We start from the raw sequence: 24,391 nt of genomic DNA on the forward strand, positions 1-24,391 counted from the left end.
TTAGAAATTAAGTAGGGATTTTGAGACATGGAGGTGAGGAGGGAGTACATCATCTACCCTGAGGACAGACAGCTTGTACAAATGAGTGGGCATGGTAGCTGGAATGTCATTTCTCTGTAATAGCTAGAGGGCAAGTTAGACTGAAATGGAGAGATGGTCTCTCAGGTTGCTTCTAACTGAGATTCTATGATTCTGTGGCTTTGTCTCACCCCCCTCTGCCTTCCTTTTGTGGTGCCAGCCTCTAGGTTACACACTGCAAAGTAGCATCCTGACAATTCTCCTGAGCCTAAGTGTATGAACGATGGATGAGAGCACCACGTCTGAAAAATTGCTCTGTGGTGAGCTGAAATGGGGTCACCATAGACAGGATAGGTAGAAGAAACATTTGAAGGAGACATAGAAGTACAATGACAAATGATACAGCTAAAAAAATAGCAGTGACAGACAAAGTAGCTGGCTTCCTGGCTGCTGAAAATGAAGTCGCTCTTTCAAAGCTGAGGCATGAGACTGTCTACAACATTGAGAGACAAAGGAAGAGACAACAGTGGAAAGGGCAAAAGCAGCTGCAGTCACAAAGTACAGATGAGGAGGGAGGGGGTGCTGGGCTAACCCTAAGTAGAATGCAGATTTGGCTCACAAATGTGTCTCCTTAGTCACACTAGGAGTAGTTGGGTGGCATAGTGAATAGTAATTTCAAATCCAGTGACAATGACCAGCTCTGTGACCCTGATCAAGTGGCTCAAATTCTTGGTTCATCACTATAAAATATAATAATAGCATACATAGCTCAGAAGGCTATAAAGATCAAATGAGATAACACATGTATAATGCTATATGTTAGCTTACTGTCACTGTTAGTGTTGTTGGTATTTACATAGCCATGCTCACACATCCTAGAAAGCCATGTCTGAGCACATAGGATAGTACCAATGAAAAACTTGTCACATAAAGTAAGGGAATAACTGAAATCAGATAAAATACAGCCTCTTTACCCCCCAAATATCTATCCGAAGGGCCTGTTCTGTGACTTAAAATTGCCCTTTGAGAAGAACATGAATCTAATTTAAACCTGACTGAAACAAAATCCACCCTCTGGAAACAGAGATATCTTTTGATAATACTACAGTAATTCATTTTGGTTTCACCAAGGAGTTTATTGGCCTGGAGGAAATCAGATGCAAGCTGACATGCTGAAATGGGATGTGTATATTACCTGAAAACCAAAAGAACATGCCTTGAGTTTCCACAATCTGTGCCCCCTCAAGTCCATTCACTGCATTTCATTCACTCATTTGTCCTATTAGCATTTGTAAAAAGCTAGCACTGAACTACACTCCCTGGGGTAGAGAAGCAGAAAGCTCAATCCCTGCCCTCAAGAGACTGGAATCTAATCAGAGAGACAGAATCATATTACTTTTTAGAGGCAGCATTGTATAATGGATAGAGTGCTAGATGGGAAGTCACAAAGACCTGAGTTTGAATCTGTTTTATAATACTTACTAGTGATATGATTGACCAAGGTTGGTCCTTAAACCTATTTGTGCCTGAGTTTCTTCATCTGTAAAATGAGGGGATTGTCTCTTCTAGTCTATTCCAGATCTGCATTTATGATCATACCATTAGTGTATATTTACTTTGTATACTCATTTATTTTTTTATAAACATTATCTCTCCCCTCCCCCATTATAATGTAAGATCTTGGAGGGCTGCAATCATTTCATTTTTGCTATGTATCTTCAGAACTTAGAACAATTCTGAGCATTAATAAATAATGAATGTAAATTGTTGAATGAAGATGCTTTTTAAAAAAAAATCCTATCCTAAGTTGACTTCTTCCTGATCACAGGGGGATGGAAAGATTTCATTCCATCCAGTTCCCTCCTGGCATGTCCTGCCTTCAGTGTAAGGAGAAAATCCTATTCTATCAGTTCACTTCAGTGGTTCCTTCACCTCGGTTGCCAAAACTCACCCTGACCCAAGAGCCTAGGGATGCTAACAACCTAACTAAATTCATTTTCAATGATTAACAAATACCTACCCAGTCATATGTTCCCTGTTTCACTGATACTGAATGCTTAGCTGACATTATTCATTGTTCAATATCAATTCTCTGTCCCCCACTGCCCAATCCTTCTTCCCATATCTCTCAACCCAACACCCCCTCCCCATTGTCTCAAACTGCTCCTTCCACTTTCTGGAATGCTTGTTCCATTGGTAACAAATTTGCTTTCCTGTTAAATTGTTTTCCTTTCCCACTCCTTTCACCTTCTAGTTCTTAATGAGATCTGGCTTTCCCCTGGTGAAAGCCTTTCTGGGTTCCGTATTCAGCACAGGCTGCATTTCCTCTCATAGTACTCAAGGTCACGATAAAAGAGCTAGAATTCTCTTTGCCCCACATTGCCACTCACAAGCTCAACCTCTACAACTATCACTCAATGATCTCTCTTTCTCTCAGATTAACTTAATCTATATCTAACACCCAATCAAAGTTCTGGTAATAGTTGTCTACTAACTTCCAGAATACTCTTCTTTTCTCAATGATTTTAATGCCTGGTGCACAGTCTTCCTTTTCTCCCTAAATCCTATTCTTACACTAAGGGAATTCAACTTATATTTTGCTCTATCATGTTTATATCATGTATATTTTGGTACTTCCTCAAATTACTCATTGCCATGATCTCATCCACCTCAGCCACACAAAAATCATCATAACTTTTTCTTGCTGTTAGTCACAATTGCACTCTTTTTTTTCTTTTACGTGAGCTACTTTTCCCCAGTCCACCTCTCCCTTTCCCTTTCTTCCAGTGCATTCCTCTTACCCCCTAACTTTATTTTGAAGATGTCATCATGGGTCACCTAGGCAACACAGTGGAAAAAGCACAAACTCTGGACCCAGGAGGCCCCAAGCCTCCAGCCCCAGACATAAGCCACCCCCCCACCATGCCCACAAAAAACAAGGATAAACAAAAAATACTAGCTTTACAGATATCATCATTTCATATTCAATTCACACCTGTGCCCTCTAAGTATATTCCTTTCAGCTGCATTAATACTAAGAAAAATCTTATGAGTTAGAGGTATTATCTTCCCAAGTAGGAATGTAAACAATTTAACCTTTTAATATCCCTCCTGATTTCTTTTTTCCTGTTTAGCTTTTTATGCTTCTCTAGGTTCTTGTATTTCAAAGTCAAATTTTATATTCAGTTCAGGTCTTCATGAATGCCTGAAAGTCCTCTTTTTTATTGAAGTCCATTTTCCCCCTGAAAGATTATACTCAGTTTTGCTTGGTAAGTGATTCTTGGTTGTAGTCCCAGTTCATTTTCCCTTTGGAATATCATATTCCATTACCTCCTGTCTTTTAATGTAGATACTGCTAGATCTTATGTTGTCCTTGTTGTAGCTCCACAGTATTTGAATTCCTTTTTTCTAGCTGTTTGCAATATTTTCTCTTAGATCTGGGAGCTCTGGAATTTGGCTCTAATATTACTGCAAGTTTTCCTCTTGGGATCCCTTTCAGGAGATGATAGGTGCATTCTTTCAATTTCTATCTTACCTTCTGCTTCTAGAATATCAGAGCAATTTTCCCTGACACTTTCTTGGAAGATGATGTATAAACTCTTATTTTGTTCATGGTTTTCAGGTAGTCCAATGATTTTCAGATTATCTCTCCTGGATCCATTTTTCAGGTCAGTTGTTTTGCCAAGGAAATATTTCATATTGCCCTCTATTTTTTTTTATTCATTTGAATTTGCTTTATTGTGTCTTGGTTTCTAATAAAAACACTAGCTTTCATTTGTTCAATCCTATTTCTTAGGCAATTATTTTCTTCAGAGAGATTTTGTATCTCCTTTCCCATTTGGCTTTTCAAGCTATTGACTTTTTTCTCATATCTCTTCTGCATTGCTCTCATTTCTCTTTCTATTCTTTCCTCCACCTCTCTAAATCTTCCTTCTATCTCTCCTACTTTCTGTTTGAAGTCCCTTTTGAGTGCATTCATGGCCGGAGACCAATTCACATTTTTCTTGGAAGCTTGGGATGTTTAAACTTTGATGTTGTTATTATCTTCTTCTGAGGGTGTCGTCTGGTTCATTTGCTGTCAAAGAAGCTTTCTATAATCCACAGCTTTCTCTGCTTACTAATCTCGACCCAGAAGCAGATGTCTGATTGAAATCTGATTCTAGAGGGCAGCTAAGTGGTACAGTGGATAAAGCACCAGCCCTGGATTCAGGAGGACCTGGTTTCAAATCTGGCCTCAGACATTTAGCATAAACTAGCTGTGTGACTCTGCACAAGTCACTTAACCCTAATTGCCCTGAAAAAAAAAGAAATCTGATTCTCTATTGTCAGAAGCTTGGCATGCCTCTGCCCCTCCTCCACTAGAGTCAGCCCACTGTTTCAGAACCTGGGTTATTCACCCCAACTCCAGAAGTGACAGCAGCTACTTAACCCCGGGCAACCACCAAATCCCCTCACCAATATGCAAGCCTAGTCTCAGAAGAAGCCGCTGGCACTAAAGACTCTAAGGCCCTGGAGATAAGGTCTGTTCTGGGCTGCTCCACACCACACTGAGCTCTTCTCTTTGCCTGAATAGCAGGTGGTTTAAATTTTCCAATTAAGTTGTCTTTGGCTAGAAAATAGTCTGATTCTGTTCTGTTGTGGGTTAGGCTGCTCTGAGAGTAGTCTTATGGCATTATTTTTGAAAGTGTATGGATGGGTTTATTGGGAGCTTAGGGGAGTCACAGCCTTTACTCCACCATCTTGGTTGTGCCCCTCCCAAGAGTTTTTTTAAAGGAAAATAATATGTGTGTATATGTATATGTGTGTATGTATATATGTGTATGTATTGCATATATAGGTACACACATACATGACATGCATATGTGTGTGCATATAAAGCCCATGTGCACATATGTGCATGCAATTCATACTTACATTCACAATACATTCATATATGTAAACATATGTGTACATGTGTGTGCATGCATGTGTGCATATAAACACAACCACATAATGAATGGATGAAAAAAATGCTATACACTTCCAAAGGACAAACTGATAGAGTCTGAATATAGATTGAAGCATACTCTTTTAAAAAATATCCTATATTACTCTTGGTTTGGGTTGGTTGGGTCTAAGTTTTTTGTTTTGTTTTTTTTCAACATGGGTAATATGGAAAACTTTGCATGACTGTTCATGTATATTAGATATCATGTTTTTTGCCTTCCCAAAGGGAGAGTGAATAAAAGGGAGAGAATGAAAGGATATGGCACTCATTTTTTAAATGAATGTTTAAAAATTTTGTTTACATGGAATTGAGAAAAATAAAATAAAAATTAAATATAAAAATCTTAAATAAAAATTGTACCCCATCACCTACTACAGTGCCTGGTTTATATCAGCCACTTAATCAATAGTTATTCATAAAATGTCCACAGAGAAAAGGAGATGTTCCTCTTGCTTAGATATCTTCAATAAGAGGCTGGATGTTCACATGACAGATGTAGTATAGTGCAGGATTGCTTTTAATATAAGAGCTGTATTATATGACATCTGAGGTCCCTTGAAACTCTCAAAATCTGATTTTGTGATTATTTACATGTGTAGTCATATAAGGAGATGGACCAGTTATATAAGTTAAGAATGACAGATTAACAGATGGCCAGCCCAAGTGCTACATTGGTACCCAAAGAATGTTAAAACAAAACAAAACAAAAATTTTTTTTAAAAAATCATTGAGAAAGTCTCCATCATGTGTTGTATGGATATGTTATGGAAGATCTATAGGAAAAGCATGGTAAAGGAATTCACAGGATGAAAAGGTATACATACATTATGAATGGAGAGGATACTCATCTCAGTGAAAGTATTGATCCCTTGAAGAATGCATATGTTGCATGTACACGTGGAGTATGTGAGTATGTAAACATTCATGAGCACTGATATAAATACCTTTCACTAAGGAACCAAGTCATACCTTCTCTTGTCACCAATGACTACCTCACATTGATATAATGTTGCTATGTATGCTAATTAGTTAACACAGGTTAGTAGTAATTGAATTCAATTAACATACACTAATGGTCCTGGGGATACTAACTAAAAAAAAAGACTTAAAGGACAGAAAATCTATCTTCTGCCATTTGAAGGACTATAATATAGATAAGTGATTAGATTTGTTCTGTTTGGCCCTAGAGGGTAGAGCAAGGAAAGATAGATAAATATTTCATTGAGGCAGACAAAGCAAATTTCTGCTCTGTATAATTATTATACCCAGTGCCCTTTTTTCCTGGCTGCCAGAAGGTTATTCCAGGTTTAATATACTTTATTAGTCAGCATCTACTTAAAACCACAAGTTAGGAGCCCCCACTGATGCATTTGCTTTTATCTACTAGACCAACCCATGCATGAGTTCAAAAGTAGAAACATTTAAATACCATGAAAAATAAGAGACAAGAAAATTCCCCCATAGACCCATGGATATAGTTTCCTATTGATGACCATAAAATCAATTAAGGATACAAGAGTCATATATGAACAGGACACATAGAGATAATATGTGAATGGAGAATATTTGTGTAAATATCAATTTATGCTTATAAAAATGGAATGTGATATCACCTTGCTGCTCCCCTCTTGGAAGAATCTTCTCACTAATCACAATATCAGTGAGATTATCTCCACTGAACTTCCTTTGCTGTTCTCTAGCTGGAATATCTGTTCTCTCTTGGGCAAATCTATTGTATTGCTGCTATTACTGTTTTCTACTGCCATCTGTTGGTTTTTGCCACTGAGCTGCTGTTTTTGGCCTCTGTTTCTGGTCTTCATCTGGAATTCAAATACTTTGCTGGTTTTCTTTGATTTGATTTTTTACCACTGTATCCATTCAATTGATTTCAAAAGCTTTTACTCATCATAAAGTCTTGCTCTTGAATACTTTTTTGCCCTTATGATGCCATCTAAACTCTATCTGATCCATGGATTAAAATTTCTCTTTCCTTATTATATCTTTGAGTTTACAGCATAGGTCACCTTCAAGATACTCCATTGGGTAAAACATAAAAGAAACTATGTGAACTGTAGTGATTTTTTTAAAGCATACATGATTTACCATTTAAATCAAGTATGGAAGGAAAAAACTGAAAAAAAGGATGCATGGAGATGAAAGAACTGGTGGCTTTTGTGCCACTTTCCCTTAGTAACCCAAACCACTGCCCTTCCAACATTAGTAAAATGTTCCCAAGAGTTAGATCTGTGCCAAAATTAGATTTGCTGCCTGAGGAGGGCATGGGTTCTCCCTCACAAGTGATCTTCAAGCAAAGGCTGAATAATGGCTTGCCCAACAATATTGAAGAGGCGATGCTTGTTCATGTATGGATTAGATTAGCTGGTTTCTGAGGATCTTTCCAACAGTAAGGTTCTGGGAGGCTTCTCTGAAGTGCTCAGAAATACACATACACACATATACATACATACCATTGTTCCATTTCTGATTACTTCACACAAGACTTCTCTGTTTTATGATGGTTGGGTTTTTTATTTATCTATTTCTAGCAGCCTATAATTAATTCACATCACTTCCAATGATGCTTCCATATATACCTAAAAGGTTATTTCTGGATAGCCTTCCTAATGTGATCCTATCTCAATTCATCAGGGCACAGTTCTTGTATTTGATAAGCTTATAATTTAATAAGAGGGATAAGGCACTCCTCTAGTCAATCAATCAAATAAACAGATATTTATTAAGTTCTTACCATGTGACAAGCACTGTTCAAAGGATACAAAGTCAAAATTAAAATAATCCCTCCCCTCAAGGGGAACTCTTACTCCCAACAAACACAGAGTAAGCACTATATAAATGTTGTCATTGTCATTCAGTCATTTTAGTCATATCTGACTCTTTTTGACCCCATTGAGGGTTTTCTTGGCAAAGATACTGGAATGATTTGTCACTTCTTTCTGCATCTCATTTTACAGATGAGGAAACTGAGGCAAAAGGGTCAAGTGACTTGCCCTGGTCCTGCAGCTAGTGTCAGATTTGAACTCAGGAAGACGAGTCTTCCTCATTCCAGGCCTAGTCCTCCATCCACTGAGCCACGTAGCTGCCCTATATAAATATTTGTAGGTATTTTTAAAAGTCTGGAATGGTAAATAGTCTGGAGTAATAGTGTACAGAGCCTTGGCTGGTGGAATAAGTAGGTAATAGGTCAAAGCACAGAGACATGGAACATTACAACTTGAGGGAAGTTTATAGGTTAAATAGTGCCAGGTATTCATTTTATAGATGAAGAAACTGAGACCCAGACAAAGAAGATAGCTTACTCGAGGTTATCCAACTAACTAGTGACCAAGCCTGGACTAGAACCCCAAGTTGTGGTCCAATGTTCTTTTACTTGTTTTGCAAGGCAACACGGTGTGATAAAGTAGGACTTCGAATCAATTCTTGGTTGTTGTTTTTTAAAAAACCAGTTTCAGAAACATAACAGCTGTAGGCAAGTAAGTCCCTTTTAGAGTTTCTTCCTTTATCTGTAAAATGAGTATGAAATATTTGTGTACTTAACTCGCAAAAGGTTTTATAAGAAAAGATTTTAGGTTTAACCTAAATTTAGGATTCAGGTTTACCTAAATATTTTTAGGCTTAGGTTAATCTAAACCTTAAATCACTTTATAAATGTGAATTATTGATATTTCCAGAACTGTCTCTGTAGATGGATTTTTTTGTTTTTGCTTGTTATACCAAACATCTCATGCTCTTTTGAAGCTATTTGCTGAGACCTGTTCTCCTCTATCACAGGATGCCCTAAGGTGAGTCGTCATAACATCAGTGAGACATTTATTAAGTGCCTATGTTGTGCCAGGCACTGCCCTAGGCATTGCGGATACCAAGGCAAAAATGAGACAGTCTTAAGGGACACCTATTTGCCTCAAGGGTACATATGTAAATATGTCAAAAACATATGAGGTCAAACATGTTCCTCAAAAAAACTGCTTAGGCAGGTTGATGGAGGATGGATTGGAAAAGAAAGAGAGACATAAGGACTCAGACACTAATTGTGTGAGCATGGACAACTCACTTAAACTCTGTTTGCTTCAGTTTCCTTATCTGTAATATGGGGCTAATAATAACACCTACCTCCCAGGGTTGTTGTGAGGATCAAATGAAATAACCATTTTAAAGCCCTTAGCATAATACTTGGCCCATAACAAGTGCCAAATGAATGTTAGCTATCAGGTGTGGGAATCTAAGAGGAGGCATAAGGGCTGCAAGTCCAGTGCTGATTCCCCTCATCCTGACCCTGAGGTGTGTGAAGATCCCAGTGCAAACCCAGAGAGTATCCAAGTAAAGGTGGCTTCCCTTGGGCTATGATTTAAAATACCTTTATAAAGGAAGGCCTACCTAAATATGTCTTACACAACCTGGTTCAATGCCTATAATCTTAAACTTCAAGCTTTGGTATTGTGGGCCTTGAATTTTCAGATCTATTAGAGTAAAAGTATTAGAGAAGTGTGGCTCTTACATTTGCATCCATGTCTAACAGAATGGATGAAAGTGCAGTGTCATGGGGTAGGGAAGAGCTGAACTTAAAAGAAGAGAAGAGGGTTGGGGCATCCTTAGCAAAAGTGAGACTCCATAGTTCTTTTTCTGGATGTGGAGAGCATTTTACATGATGAGTCTTTTGGCATTGTCTTGGATCATTGTATTGCTGAGAAGAACTAAATCTATCACAGTTGACCATCACACAATGTTGCTGTTACTATCACACCTGAACTATTGCAATAGCTACTGGTGTGTCTGCCTACCTCAATTATCTCCCTTCTGCAATCCATCCTCCATTCAGCCACTAAAATGGTTTTCTTGGAACCTAGGTCAGACCATGTCACTTCCTTACTCAACAAACTCAAGTGGTTCCCAATTGCCTCAAGGAATGAATACAAAATCTTTTGTTTGGCATTCAAAGCCTTTCATACCCTAGACTCATCCTACCTTTCCATCCTTCTTATACCTTACTCCCCAACACATGCTCTTCAATCCAATGGCATTGGTTTTCTGGATGTTCCATGAACAAGACATTCCATCTCTTGGCTTGAGACATTCTCCCTATCTGTCCCCTATTCAGGGAATGTTCTCCCTATTCCACCTGGCTACTCACTGCCCTGGCTTCCCTTAAGCCCCAATTAAAATCCCACCTAAAATAGGAAGACTTCCCCAGTCCCTTCCAAGTCCAATGTCATCCCTCTATTAATTATTTTTACTTATTCTGTATATAGCTTCCTCTGTATATGTTCATTTGCATAGTGTTTCCCTCATTAGATTTAAAACTTCTTGTGGGCAGGGACTATTTTATTTTTGGGCTCTTTTTGTATCTCTACAATTTAGCACAGTGCCTGATACATAGTAGGTACTTAATGAATTTTCCTTTATTTATTGAGGCAGAAACTGGTTACTTGACTTGCCCAGGGTCACAGAACTAGTAAGTGCTTAAATTAGATTTGAATTCCAGTCTTCTTTACTCCAGGTCCAGCATTCTATCCACTATATCATCTGGCTGCCTAATGACTCTTTTCAGAAGAGCAACCTTCCTCCCTACCCCACCAGCAATGAAAAGGGAAAAGCACCATATCTGAAACTGGAGGACTTAAATTTGTCTCAGTTCCTACCTTGATGTGACTGTATTTCCTTTTCTGCAAAGGGAAGAAGAGCCTTTATCCCTGGACCTGACATTTCATTGGTATAGGTAACTCCTAGGTGAGAATATTCCCTTCCATGATGCAAGTGGGCACCTTCTCTGCCACTGATAGATTTAGGGAATTTCACAGAGCATGGGGAGGTTGTGATTTGTCCCACATGCAGGATGTCAGAGGTAGGTATGAGTCCAGTTCATTGAGGAAGACTCTTTTTACCCCTAAGCCATGCTATCAAATAAGGAAATAATAATAATACTTGCAACAATCTTGAAATATCAAGGAATTAGGAACTCATTTTCTTGAACTCTTATATCCCTTGTATTTTTTTTTCTTTTTTCCTTTTCCTTTTCTTTTTGGTCATTGTACCCACACCCATCTTCTGACAGCAAAATAGCTGATTCTGCTCTTCAGAATTGTCATCAATGAAGCAAAAAACCTTGGAATCTGAAACTGCTAGCAAATGGCAAATAGGGCATAGGTCCTATCTTGTCTTATAAAATCACTCGTGTGATGGCCAGGATATTGATCAAGCATCACAGGTCCTGTCAAAAAATGGTTTTGTTGGCTAATGAAATTCTCTACATGGTAGGGTAGTTTTTTGATTCCCATTTTGCTTTATCATTACTCTTTTTGTGTTTCTGTCTGGATCATAGTCTTTTGCTAGCTAATGAACCACTCCTAGAAACTGTCACAGGATAGGAATGTTCAGCTTGCTTGATGCAATGGTCAAGTAATGAAATTTATTGATATACAATAAACCTTAAGACATTTTACATCTTTTGAAATCTTTATTCTGCAATAGACCTACCTTTTCTTCTAATCACTTGTTTTACGTGATGGACATTGATTTTACAATATTTTGACACCTATCCTTTAATACTTCATCATGAAACCTCACTCATATTGAATTTTAAGTATGTTCCTTTTTTGTTCTTCAGTGGTTTGAGTTATGTCCCACTCTTCATGATAGTCTGTTGAGGTTGTCTTGGCAAAGATAGTCTAGTGGTTTGCCTTTCTTTCTCTAACTTCTTTTACAGATGAGGAACTGAAGCAAATAGGGTAAAGTGACTTGCTCAAGGTCACAAAGCTAGTAAGTCTTTGAGGCCAGATTTGAACTCATCCAAATGAGTCTTCCTGAATCCAAGGCCATTGCTCTATCCACTGTGACACCCAGCTACATATGGTATATTTTTCTAAATCTAGCATTGATTATCATCCATACTTTTTTTTTGCATAATTGGGCAATGAAGGTTAAGTGACTTGCCCAGGGTCACACACAGCTAGTAAGTGTCAAGTGTCTGAGGCAGGATTTGAAGTCAGATCCTCCTGAATCTAGGGCTGGTACTTTATTTACTGAGCTACCTAGCTGCCCCCTAGTCCATACATTTTAATGAGATTTAAATAAAGCATTAGCAGGCCACTGAACTGTGCATATGTGTATGAGTTGCTATTATTATCCATATTTTCTTTTTCTTTTTTCTTTGTTTGTTTTTTTTTTTTTGGTGGGGCAGTGGGAGTTAAGTGACTTGCCCAAGGTCACACAGCTAGTAAGTGTCAAGTGTCTGAGTCCAGATTTGAACTCAGGTACTCCTGAATCCAGGGCTGGTGCTTTATCCACTGCACCATCTAGCTGCCCCCAGCCACATTTTATGATAGAGGTAAACAGAGGTTAAGTTACTTGCCCTAGGCAACAATATGGTAATTGCCTAAGGCTAGATTAAAACTCAGGTCCTTCTGACTCCAGGCACATCTGTCTATCCAATGTACCACCCAGCTGCTTAGAAAGAGAAAACTTACTTCTTCTGTCTGGAAGAGCAACCCTCCCCTGTTTGGGCCAACAGTGTATGCATACCTAAATACATACAATTTCTATGTAGAGTGGGTGCAAAGTAGTCTCTGAAAGTAAAGCTCTACCAACTGCAAGGATTAAGAAAGACCTCCTACAGAGAGTGAAACTCCACCTGGATCTTGAAGGAAACCTGAGAAACCAAAAGGCGGAAGTGAAGGGGTAGAAGGAGTTGAGGGCTGGAGCCAGAACTACCCTGCCTACACCAGAGTGACTATCATCTTCTGAACTTAAATGTAAGATCTATGCTCCAAAGAATCCAAGTGTTTGTTCATCATTAACTCATGCATCTTTAAGAATAAAAAAATCATTGAAGTACAAGAGGTTTCATTGTCCCTATTTTGTGGATTCAAGCAATTTCATAGGATCATGGAATCTCTGGTTTCCTTTAGGACTCAACTCAAGCCTAGCTTCTTCAGGAGGTCTTTCCTTGTTCCCCAGAGCTGTTACTGAGTTCTCATTCCTCCCTTTCCACAGTTACTTTGTATTTGTTTTTCATGAGTTTTGTATGTGCCTATATAGGTGAATGCCCTGCTCCCCATAATTAGAATATAAGCTTCTTGAGGGCAGGAACTTTTGTATTTGTCTGTACCCTTAGTACCTTTCACAGTTCCAAGCTCATAGTAGGTGTTTACTAGATTACTGACTAAAGTAGAATCTGATTCATTAGAGTAGGATCATAATACCTAAATATGAAAGGGAGCTTAGAGTCAACTCATCCAACCCCTTTATTTTAGAAATAAGAACATTGAGGCCCAGAGAAACTGCATGAGTTTTCTGAGGTTACACAAATAATTAGTAGCAGAAAAGGGATTCAAACCCAGATTCTGTGATACCTGAATCGGTCAGTATTATTCCACTGCAAATCCCTGCTTCCCTTTAAATTCCACACTCAATGTCATCCACTATAAAGGTTGGAGCAGGACCTAGGATTCCTGTCCCTAAGTCTTATTTTTGTCCCAAGCTATTTCTAGCTTGCTTTTGAGGGGGATTCTGTGATTCAACTGCTCAGCTACAACTACGGAAGGTCTTCTGTGTGCTAACATGACCTACTCCCTTAGATTATTTTTGGTTATATTAGATCAACTGAAGTCAGTCCTTACTCTATTTCCATATTTAACAAAATACCCACTTAACAGTCTTAGCATACTAAGTTCAGTTGATTTGTCAGGGTGTAGCTTGACTTCAGGTTATGAGAAACAACTCCCAGAATTCCAGAATGCCAGTTAGCTCTCTAATTTGCCTCTAACTGATATTGTTCTTTTGTCATGCTCTAAAAACTGCAAAGATGCTTGTTGTAGTTTTTGAAGACTTGTTTTCTATATGCTGGTTTCTAGGGCTTGAGCAGATGAGAAACTTTCTTAGGATTTCACATAAAAGGTTCACCCAGTTCCTGGTGACTTATTGGGCTCTGGGCAAATGCTGGGTTTTCCTTTCATGCACATGAGTGAGAATTTCTGGAATTTGCTTCTGGTTCAATCAGTATTTCTCCTGCAAGTTAGAAGAGGGCCCAGGGGGGTTGTTAATCCAATCTATTGGCCAGGCACTTTGTATGTCACATGTGAAGCAGCATGCAAGTATAACAATAACCACAAAGACCAGGGTCCTGTGATATATGGACTTCACCTGCTCTGGAACCAAAGGCTATAATAAAGTTTACAGTTTATAAAACACTGTCTTAAATATTTATGCGCTCTGTAGGTACATGGGGTCTGGTTTGCAACTCTGAATGTAATAAGGTTGTAGAGAGAGGGCTGATCTTTAAAAGGAAACCTTATATCTTGTATGTAGCTGGGCAGGGCAGTAGTTTCCATGTCCCATTTGAGTCACTGCTTGGAGAGGTCAGGAAGGGAAAAGGAGAGGGAAGGAGAACCTTTGGCAAGAGATTTCCCAAAATATTGGAAACACATGGGTTACTGCTGAAGATGATTCATTAAGAAGTTAGGGATTGTTTTAACACATAACTGGAGGAAAATAAAATATATGTATTCAAAATAAGTTAGAGAGTTCATTTTTAATGAAGGCATTACATAAGGGTTAAAGAAGATAAACAAATTATTTTTGACTCTGTGGATTTAGTGTCATACTAAATTTCAGAGGTCATCTATTAAAAATCTAATGCTCTACAGCTCAAATGAGAAAATGTATGTGATGACAATTATGATAACAATAATAGCTAGCATTTATAAGGTGCTATAAAGTTTTCAAAATGTTTTACATGCAATAGAAATGTTGATGTATCAAGTATTCTATCTCACAAGAACTCTGTGTGATAAGTGCTACTCCTCATCATACAACAGAGAAAAAGGAAAATTAAGAAGTTAAATGATTTGCCTATTGCATGCCTAGAATATGACTCACACCTAAGTCTCTGTGCCTCCAAGGACGATGCCTATCACTTAGTCAATGGTCATTGAATGGGTGTTATCTAATTATCTTTCGATCTTGTTATCTTTCTATCTATGTGCCCATTGCTGTTATTGTTTCTTTGATAGATAAGTCTGAAGATAAGATAGATCCCTGATCTAGAGCTGGTGGGGAAGGGGAAATCTTGGAAGACATTTAGTGCACACACACTTTTTTATATTTTAAAGAATTTTGAAATTGAGACGGACACAGGTTAACTGAGATAGCATGGTCACACAAATGCCTTGACCAGAGGTCATTTAGCAATTTTGCAGATTAGGATTCTAAGGACCCTAAAGGTCAATTGACTTGTCTAAAGCCAAACAGGTAGTAAGCGTCAGTGAAGATCTCAAGGTCCCAAAAGGCAGAACTCTTTCCACTGTTCTGTGGTGTCTCCTTCCCAGTCTTCTTTCCTGTGGCTTTGCTGTGCAAATGATTATCCTTCTACTTACTTCATTGAATAGTTAACTTTGAAAAAGAAAAAAGGTATTAGAGGAACAAAGGGTCAAATAATACTCAACAATTGTTCTCATCTCTAAAGAGATTTAAGAACTTGCAACAGACCACATGAAGGAGAGATTTGGTACACAAGAGTAGCACAAAGAGAAATGCCAAACAGAGGCTTTCTGAATCTCAAGAACATCTTCCTCGGGAAATTTTCAGATATCTATCTGTTTATATCTATAACTATATGATATATACATTGTGATGTCATATATATATATATACATACGTATATATAAGATGCCTAATATATTATTAAGGTAATATAATCTAATATATTACTATTATATTTTTCTTTGTATATATTTAGATAAATATATTCATATTTTAGTGATTTCTATATCATATACATATATATACACCTGAAAGTATGTGTACACACATACATATATGTGTGTGTATGTATGTATGTGTACACATGTTTCAAAGCATTATATATAATATTTATATTTATATATGCATGTGTTTTTAGATACACTTAAGGATATTTTCAGAGCATATATGTATGCTATAGATATAGCAGAAATATGCATATCTGTATATATAAATATATTCTCAGATATACTTGGGATGCTTTCATATATATGTATGGATGTATGGCAGTTTAGATAGATAGACAGATGATAGATAAATGATCTGAAAGTATCTAAAGGAAAATGATGTTTAGATACACAAAATCTCAATATAAAGAATATGTATGTATGTATATGTATATATATGTATAACATATATGTGTTTATATGTAATCTTTCAAAGACCAGCTAGTGCATTCATGGAAAGCAACAGTTAAAATAACTGACAAGAGTTTGTGGCACCCATTTTGTCCACTGGAAGGGAAAATGGCTCATGATTCCATCTGTGACAAACTCAGAGAAATAATGGCATGTCAGCAAATGAAACAAGAGAGCATTATTTATGTAACAGAGACATCTGATTCTCATAAATTAACAAATTATAAATAGATGTCAACTGGTTGAATGTTCCTGGGGCTGTGCTCTTTCCCTTTACCCACTTTATCGCTGATTTATAAAGGCAGAAGCTTCATATTGAAAAATTATAAGGAGAATGCCACTTGACTAAAAGATGAATGCAAAGCTGGTTTAGTTTTTTAATATTATAAATCTGGTGACAGTATCACTAAAACATATATATGCACATATATATTTATGTATAACAGCCAAACAAAATTATTGTACATTGTTAGATGTATTAAGGACTCATACTTTTCAGCATACTTTTAATATGCTTAATTAAAGAAATGTTTAAGTTAATTTAAAAAACATAAGGCTCATTATAATCACCGAGTATTCAAACAAAAACGGGACGCACATCTTATTCTCCAGCAGCTTTTAGTATAATGGAGAGAAAGAACACTGAAAAAATAAAATAAAAGGGATGAAGGTAAATATGAAAGAGAGGTCCAGGCAAAGTATGGTGTCAAATCCAAAAGAAAGAAGCCTGGTAAACTAGAGAATTGGGGCAGGGGGTGTGGGAGGTTTATGGAAGGCTTCATTTAAGAAGGGGTATTAGAGTTGATTTCAAAGGAAGGGCAATATTTCAATGAGGGAGGGAGAGTGACATTAACAAAGAGAGGAGAAGAAAAATGGAAGATGAGGAATACATCTATTTGGTTGGAGTATATGAAGTATAGAGGTGATGTGTTCGAGTAGATGGTGAGCTAGCCTCAGGTTAGAAAGATCTGAATTAAGTCCCACCTTTAACAGTCAGTGTGAATTAAAGAGAGTCACTTCTCAGTGATCCTAAACAATGTCAAATGATCCACTAAGACGAAGGAAGATAAGGAGGGAAGAGTTTTTAAAAATGAATTTTGTGATTAGAAGATCATTAGTTGGGGCAGCTAGGTGGCGCAGTGGATAAAGCACCGGCCCTGGAGTCAGGAGCAACTGAGTTCAAATCCGGCCTCAGACACTTAACACTTACTAGCTGTGTGACCCTGGGCAAGTCATTTAACTGCAATTGTCTCACTAAAAAAAAAAAAAAAAAAAAAAGATCATTAGTGATGTTATTGACAACTACTTTCAGTTGAACTATATAGAAGCAAGATTGAAGAGGGAGTGAGTGTGGAAGAAATGGGAAAAGCAAATGCAATATCTTCTTATAAGGGGTTTGCCAATTAAAAAAGAGAGCTGAGAGTGTCATCAATCAATTATCGACAAGCTTTTTAAAGAACCTACTGTGTGTTGTGTTTGTGTGTGTGTGTGAGAGGGGGGTGCATTGGGAATATAAATACAAAATTAAGACCATACTGAAGGTTTCATTCTACTGGGGAGATATAATTTGTTAATAGAAAAATGAAGGTAGAATATGCCAAAAAAAAGGCTAGGGAACATATGGATTGCTTTGTTCATTTTTAGTAAAAGGGAGATTTCTTACACCAATTGTTCATGATGGTGTGAAGGTAAACAGGTTTTAGAAAGGCAATACGATTCGAAAATGTACTCAGGCAGGTCATACAAAGCCAGAATGTTCAGAATGGGTGATTATTCTCTAGGGACCAGCTTACTCATTTCAGATAGACTTTATTACCAGTCTGACCAAATGTGGGGGAAATGGTTTTTCTACAAGGACTCCTGAAGTAATTTACAAAGAAGTTGCAATCTGCAACATAGAGAGTGCATTGCTTAAAAAGAACCACAGATATGTAAATCATTGACATATAGGACAGACCTGAGTATCACAGAATGCTAAAAAGGAAGGAATTAGTAGAAAAGCTTGACTTGAAGTTATGTGATGCTATGAAAATGTTTGACCTTTCTTTTAAGTTCCCATTTCCCATGTGAACAAACCGAAACAGAGAAATTAAGTATTTTGAATGTCTCAGAGTCCAATGAAAGCAGAGCTATGGTAATTATGTCCTAAGAACATTATAGATAATATAAATACTTTATATTGTGTATGGTGTACTACATTAGAGTATGTAGAAGAAAACCAAAGAATAACTGTATTTATGCAGTGGGGGATCCACACAGGATAGTCAAAATATATTGGAATTTGGTCTCAGATGGTCTTGGTTCAAGTGCTGACCCCCTCATTTAGTAACTGTGAACTTAAGGCAAGATAATTAAATTTTCTAAGGCTATTTCCTTAGCAGATAGGTTGATAATAGCACTTATTTTACTAAACCGAAGCTATCTGCCCCAGTATATATGTCAAGGTAAGAAACCTCCCTATGGAGAATACATGGAAGTTCACAAAGAGTTGCCATCTGTGCCAGTAAGGGGAATACCCATCCCTGAGATCACAGATTTGTCTGAAAAATAGCACCATTATCATATGAGGTCTCCTACCAAGAGAGTGGTGGAGAACACAGCTCTTCTGACTTCTGTATAAGATTTCAACAATAGAATCATAGCTTTAACATGCTAAAGGGTTTTGGAGTTTTCTAGTCTAACCTCTTCCATTTTAAAGGTGAGGAAACTGATTCCCCAAAATGGTGAAATGCCTCTTCCAAAGTCAAACAGAGTGTCAGAGCTGAAATCTGAATCTAACTCTTCCTGATTCTTGGTCCCAAAAGATGTGTTTTAATAATGCACTTCCCTTGGGGCAGCTAGGTGGTGCAGTGGATAGAGCACCAGCCCTGAAGTCAGGAGGACCTGAGTTCAAATCCAGCCTCAGACACTTAACACTTACTGGGCAAGTCACTTAACCCCAATTGCCTCACTAAAAAACAAACAAACAACAACAACAAAAAAATAATGCACTTCCCATGCATCAGTCATCTTGGTGGAAGGCAAAATCTTTTATATATTTGGGTACTTTTCTGAATTATTTGACCTCCTTGAAATATAGGCTTAGTACTGACATTTCAAAAGTTATGGATCAAAGGTTATTCACAGGGTACCATTGAGATGGAAAGGCAGAATAAATGCCCATATTGGATATGTCCTACAATTAGGTCTCACTCTTTAGCTTGTCTCTCCACTTTCTAACAGTTGATGAATAACATACATCATCATTGGTCCCCTGGAATTATGGTTGATAGTCACACTGAACTGAATTGTTGTGTCTTTCAAAACTTTGTCTTTACAATGTTGAGATTGTATAAATTGTTCTCCTAGTTCTGTGCACTTCCTTCTGGATTAATTCATACAAATGAACTAGTTCATACACAATTTTTCAGATGGCTCTGAAACATTTTTCCCATTAGCTATTCCATCTGGTATTTTTTCTCATTTGTTCTTAGTTGTCTTGTAACCCTTAGAACCAAAACATCCTTTTCTCTGAGGCTCTAGTTAGTCTTGTGGAGTTCTCTTTTTCTTGGACCTAGATCCTCTCATTCTAAAATATTCATTTATTGTGTTCAGTGTGGTATTTTGTTTGTTCCTCTTCTTTTGTTTGGTCATATATCCTGCCTTAGCATATAGATTTAGGGCTTGAGCTTGTGTACAATATGACTTCTATACTCCTGGAAAGCATGGCAATTCCTTGCTTGACCCTGAGTTCATTGGCTAAGATGAGGCTTTGCCTTTGGAAGAATTTATCTGGCCCTGCCTTTTGCTGTGACTGGTCCCTCTCTGCCTTGATGATGGGTTAGACATGGACTTCCTGGATTATTGGTTAGCCAAAGGCTTCCTGGCCATAAATCTGGAATTTTCTTCCTATACATTGAGACCCATAGTAAACCTTTTCTGAACACTAGTCTGGCCCTGCCTCTTGCCTTGGATGGGGATAGGGTATCCGTGTTGTATGTGCTGTGTTGTTCTGGTTTTCCCTCCTACTATGAAACAAGGTTTCTTAACTTTGCCTTCCACCTATCACAGCTTGTCTTTGCTCTGGGAGATCCTGACAGTCTTTTTGTAAAGTTCTGAAGTAGATGGTGGAGTTTATATCTTCTTCCCTTTGGTTTCTTTATCAATGTTAGTACTGGTGCATTTTTAGAATTTTACTAGGGTGTTTCTAAGGAATTTTGACTCTTCAAATTCCTACCAAGCTGAATACAACACCTATCTGCAAAAACTTTGACAAAACTTCCTGTTTCCAAGCTGTATGATGACAAGTGCCATTGGAGGCTGCTAAGCTGTACATTGGATAGAACATTGGACCTGCAGTCAGGAAGACCCGAGTTCAAATCCAACTTCTGACACATAATAGCTATGTGATTTTAAGCAATTCACTTAACCTCTGTCTAGTTTCCTCAACTATAAAATGGGGATAATGATTGCATCTAATTCCCAGGTCAGGGAAGGGAAAAAAAAAGGGAGTAAGCACATATATAGCATCTACTATTTGTTAGGCACTGTGGTAAGGGCTTTCCAAAAATATGATCTTATTTGACCCTAGGGTTAGATGATAAGAATCTTCTAGCCAAAAATCAAATAGGACAGTATTTATAAAGCAGTTAGCATAGTGTCTGGAATATAGTAGGTACTTAATAAATGCTTGAGTCCTCCTGACTCCAAGTCCAGCTCTCTATTCCCTACACCACCTAGCAGCCTATATGATAAGGATAATTTGAACCCAGGTCGTTCTAACTGTATTTATTGCTTTTATAGTGACAGGCATTTTCCAGGGTTGTTTAGACTTCACAATGGAGCTCAGCCTAGTTAAATGGTAACTGGATCCGTGCAAAATAACTCAATTGATCCAGTATATCAACTTGCTTACTCCAGATGCCAGACTAAGTTTCACCTTCCCTTCCATAAAAAGATGACCAGGCTTCTCTGAAAGCCATCTTGACAGCTGCCTGAAACAGTGTCTTCATCACCATGCCTAGACCTACTATCTCTGGGCCTTCATAATGACTGCCTCTTTAAATCCTAAGAAAGAATGAGCTGTCTACTGTTATTGATAAGGATATATGCAGGATGGATACTGTGGGGCAATGGAAAGTGGAATAACTTGAGGTCAGTAGACGAGTTTGAATAGAACCCTGCAATTCACTGTGTAAGCTTGGACAGATCAGTTATTCTCTCTTAGATTCAGTAACATTGTATGCAAAATGGGGAAATAACTCAGTGCTCCTTCAATAACTCAGCTGCAGAAAAGAGTTGAAATGCCTTAATAGGTAATTCTTCATTTTACTAGTTTGATTTCTGCCTAGAAATGAGTGATATGCCAGGCAGAGTGATGCAGTGGAAGGGGCCTAAATTTCCAGTCATGTAGTTTTCATTGGTATGAACTTGGGAAAGTCATTTTCCTTCTGTGGGTTTCAGTATCTTCAGTTGTAAAATGAAGGAACGAGAATAGTTTCTAACTAATGTCTTTCCAACTCTGCATCCTATGATCTGTTTCTCACATCAGAGGAATTGGGGTTCCTTCCTATAACTGCATCTTCAGGTATGTGCCTCTTACCTCTGGTCTCTCTTTATTTTTTCAAGTTGTCTATAGCAACATATTCTCAAGTTGTTCCTTTTGAGTATTAAAATGTGTTTTATTCTAAACAGGATATTTTATAAAGGGGTAAAAAGGGTAGGAAATAAGACGTACTTAGAAGCAAGAATAATGTGTTCAATCTGGCTTTGTTCAGCTTGGAATAAAGAGAGAGGGGGAGGGATAGAAATGATAGTGATAGAGGTATAGAAATAGAAGTATCTAATAGATACATGCCCTATGTGTGCATCTATCTATCTATCTATCTATCTATCTATCTATCTATCTATCTATCTATCTATCTATCTATCTTTCATCTATACCCCCAATACACATATGTACATATACATATGTGTATGTCTATATGCTGTATAGGTTTTACATATACATATACAACATTATAAATGTTTATACATTTATTTATATAAAATTACATAATATCAAACAACACAACATAACATAACATAATATATAAAACTCATAAGTGCACTAAGATTATTTGATACAGTGCGTGTGTGTGTGTGTGTGTATACATACATAGATATAGATATCTGTCTCGCTTCATAAATTCAGCAGATGTGGGGCCCATGTTTCTCTCTTCCCTTTTAATCATTCTCCTTTAATACTGCATAACTGATCTGAGTGGCAGCTGATATATGATTCTGACCACTTTAATAATAATTAGCTAATATATGATCATATGTAAAATTAAACACCCAATGCAGGTACCAGAAAAAAGCTTCAGCCTGATCTGACCAAAGAAACATCTTTTTTCCTCCTTTTTGCCTTGTATAAAATATAAGGGATAGGGAGAATGTTTTATTTATTTCTTTTTTATAATATGCAGGTTGAGTCTGTAAGCACTAGATACAAACTTATTGAAATAGATGTTTGGGGCAATATTAAAGAATGAATTAGATCCACTAGGTTATGTAGAAGTCAAATACAAAATGTCTCCTATAAGTCTTAAGCTCACAGGTAGATTCAAGCAGATGTTTTATATCCAAACTAAAGAGCACAGTGTTAAAAAATAAAGTGCTATTATTTCTTTTGAGTTACTTGGGTTTTTTTAGACCTTTTGAGTTCTTGCAAGCATCTATGAATATACACATATACAATATTTGGTTTCAATGTTTTGGAGCTGATAGCTACCTAAGAGGTTATTTAGTCCAACCAATTCACTTTTCATATAAGGAACGTGATGCCTAATAAGAGAAAGTGAGTTGTCCAAGGTCACCCTAAGTAGCAAACCTGGGATTTTAACTTACTTTCTGTGACTCGAGATTCAGCACTCGATACCATGCTTCCTTTCTTTACTGGATCTATGTTGGCAACATACTTTATATATCTTGAACAAACACTACAAATGGATAATCATCTGTGTCCAGAATTGAATAGAAAGATATTAGTTGGGATTTCTGTTGGGAAACTAAAATATTTTCAGTAATCCCACTTGTAGCCAAGTATGGTCATGCAAACATGGGTTCCATTCTGCTGGGAAGGGTGAGGCTGTTAAGTCCTTTAAGCATAAACAGGAATACCAAGCAGGTGTCTGCACTACTTCTGGCACTGTAAGGTTCCAGGGTCCATCAGGTGGTAGAAAGGCTGGCTCTGGTCAAAAATAGAGCAGGTCAAAGTTTCCATGACAATTAGCAGAGAAATCAGGTCCATGAGTAATAACTAAACTTTCATCATGAGTGAGATAGGGAGACCTAATATAAAAAATAAAAATAAGAATGATAATAATACTTATGATGATGATGATAATTCCACAATACTCTTTGGGTCAAAATCTCATGTTTTCAATAACTATTCACCCGATGATTCTGTCTGATTGTGAAGCAAAGCATGCCATTATCTTAGAAAAATCACAATTGCTGTTGACACAAAGGACAATGGGAAGAAAGATTATAGATGTAAGCATGCTGTAAATTTTTGAATGGGGAAAATGTGATGATAGCTCATCCATATGGTACTTGAAACTTTGCAAAATATGTTAGATACATTATCTCCTTTAATCCTTAAAACATACCTTACAACATAGACATAATCTGAATGTTACAAAGAGCAACAGGTAACAAATTGTCCCTATTTCTTATATGGAGCAAGTTATATTTTTTTATTCTAATATTATATCGCCATCTTATAAAAATAAAAAACCTGAGACTCGAAGTAATAAAAACAATAGTCCAGAATCATAAAGTGTAAAAAGCACCTCACAATAATTTAAAGTTACATCTTTCTGCCTTTAAATTCAATATTTTAGTCACTATGCAATGCTGCTTTTCAACTCCTATGTCATTGATGATTTTAATCGGACAGTGGTTTAAAGAGATCATCAGTGATCTGTATGAACAGAGAAAGATGTTGCCCAGTCATTTGGCAAGATGAAGGTTAAGAGCAGATTGATACATGGGTGTAATACTGTTTACATATCAAAGGAGCTAAGGGATCATCATCAGTCCTTTGGACAAATTTCCTGTGAATTATTTGTGTGAAAACATAGACATGAATCATGTACAATAAAAAAAATCATAATCTGTTGCATATGGCAGTGGAGAGAGTACCCATGTTGATATAATTGTGAATCCACAGAAGAAGTTAGAGAGTTTACAAAGT

At 37.2% G+C, this 24,391-nt stretch overlaps 1 pseudogene; it reads left to right on the top strand.

Annotated features, from left to right (window-relative positions):
* The first annotated feature begins 407 nt into the window (after positions 1-407).
* The window catches only part of LOC122728685, a 46,666-nt pseudogene continuing 22,682 nt past the window's right edge, over positions 408-24,391 (top strand).

Source organism: Dromiciops gliroides, chromosome 5, assembly GCF_019393635.1.
Source record: "Dromiciops gliroides isolate mDroGli1 chromosome 5, mDroGli1.pri, whole genome shotgun sequence".
Taxonomy (NCBI): Eukaryota; Metazoa; Chordata; class Mammalia; order Microbiotheria; family Microbiotheriidae; genus Dromiciops; species Dromiciops gliroides.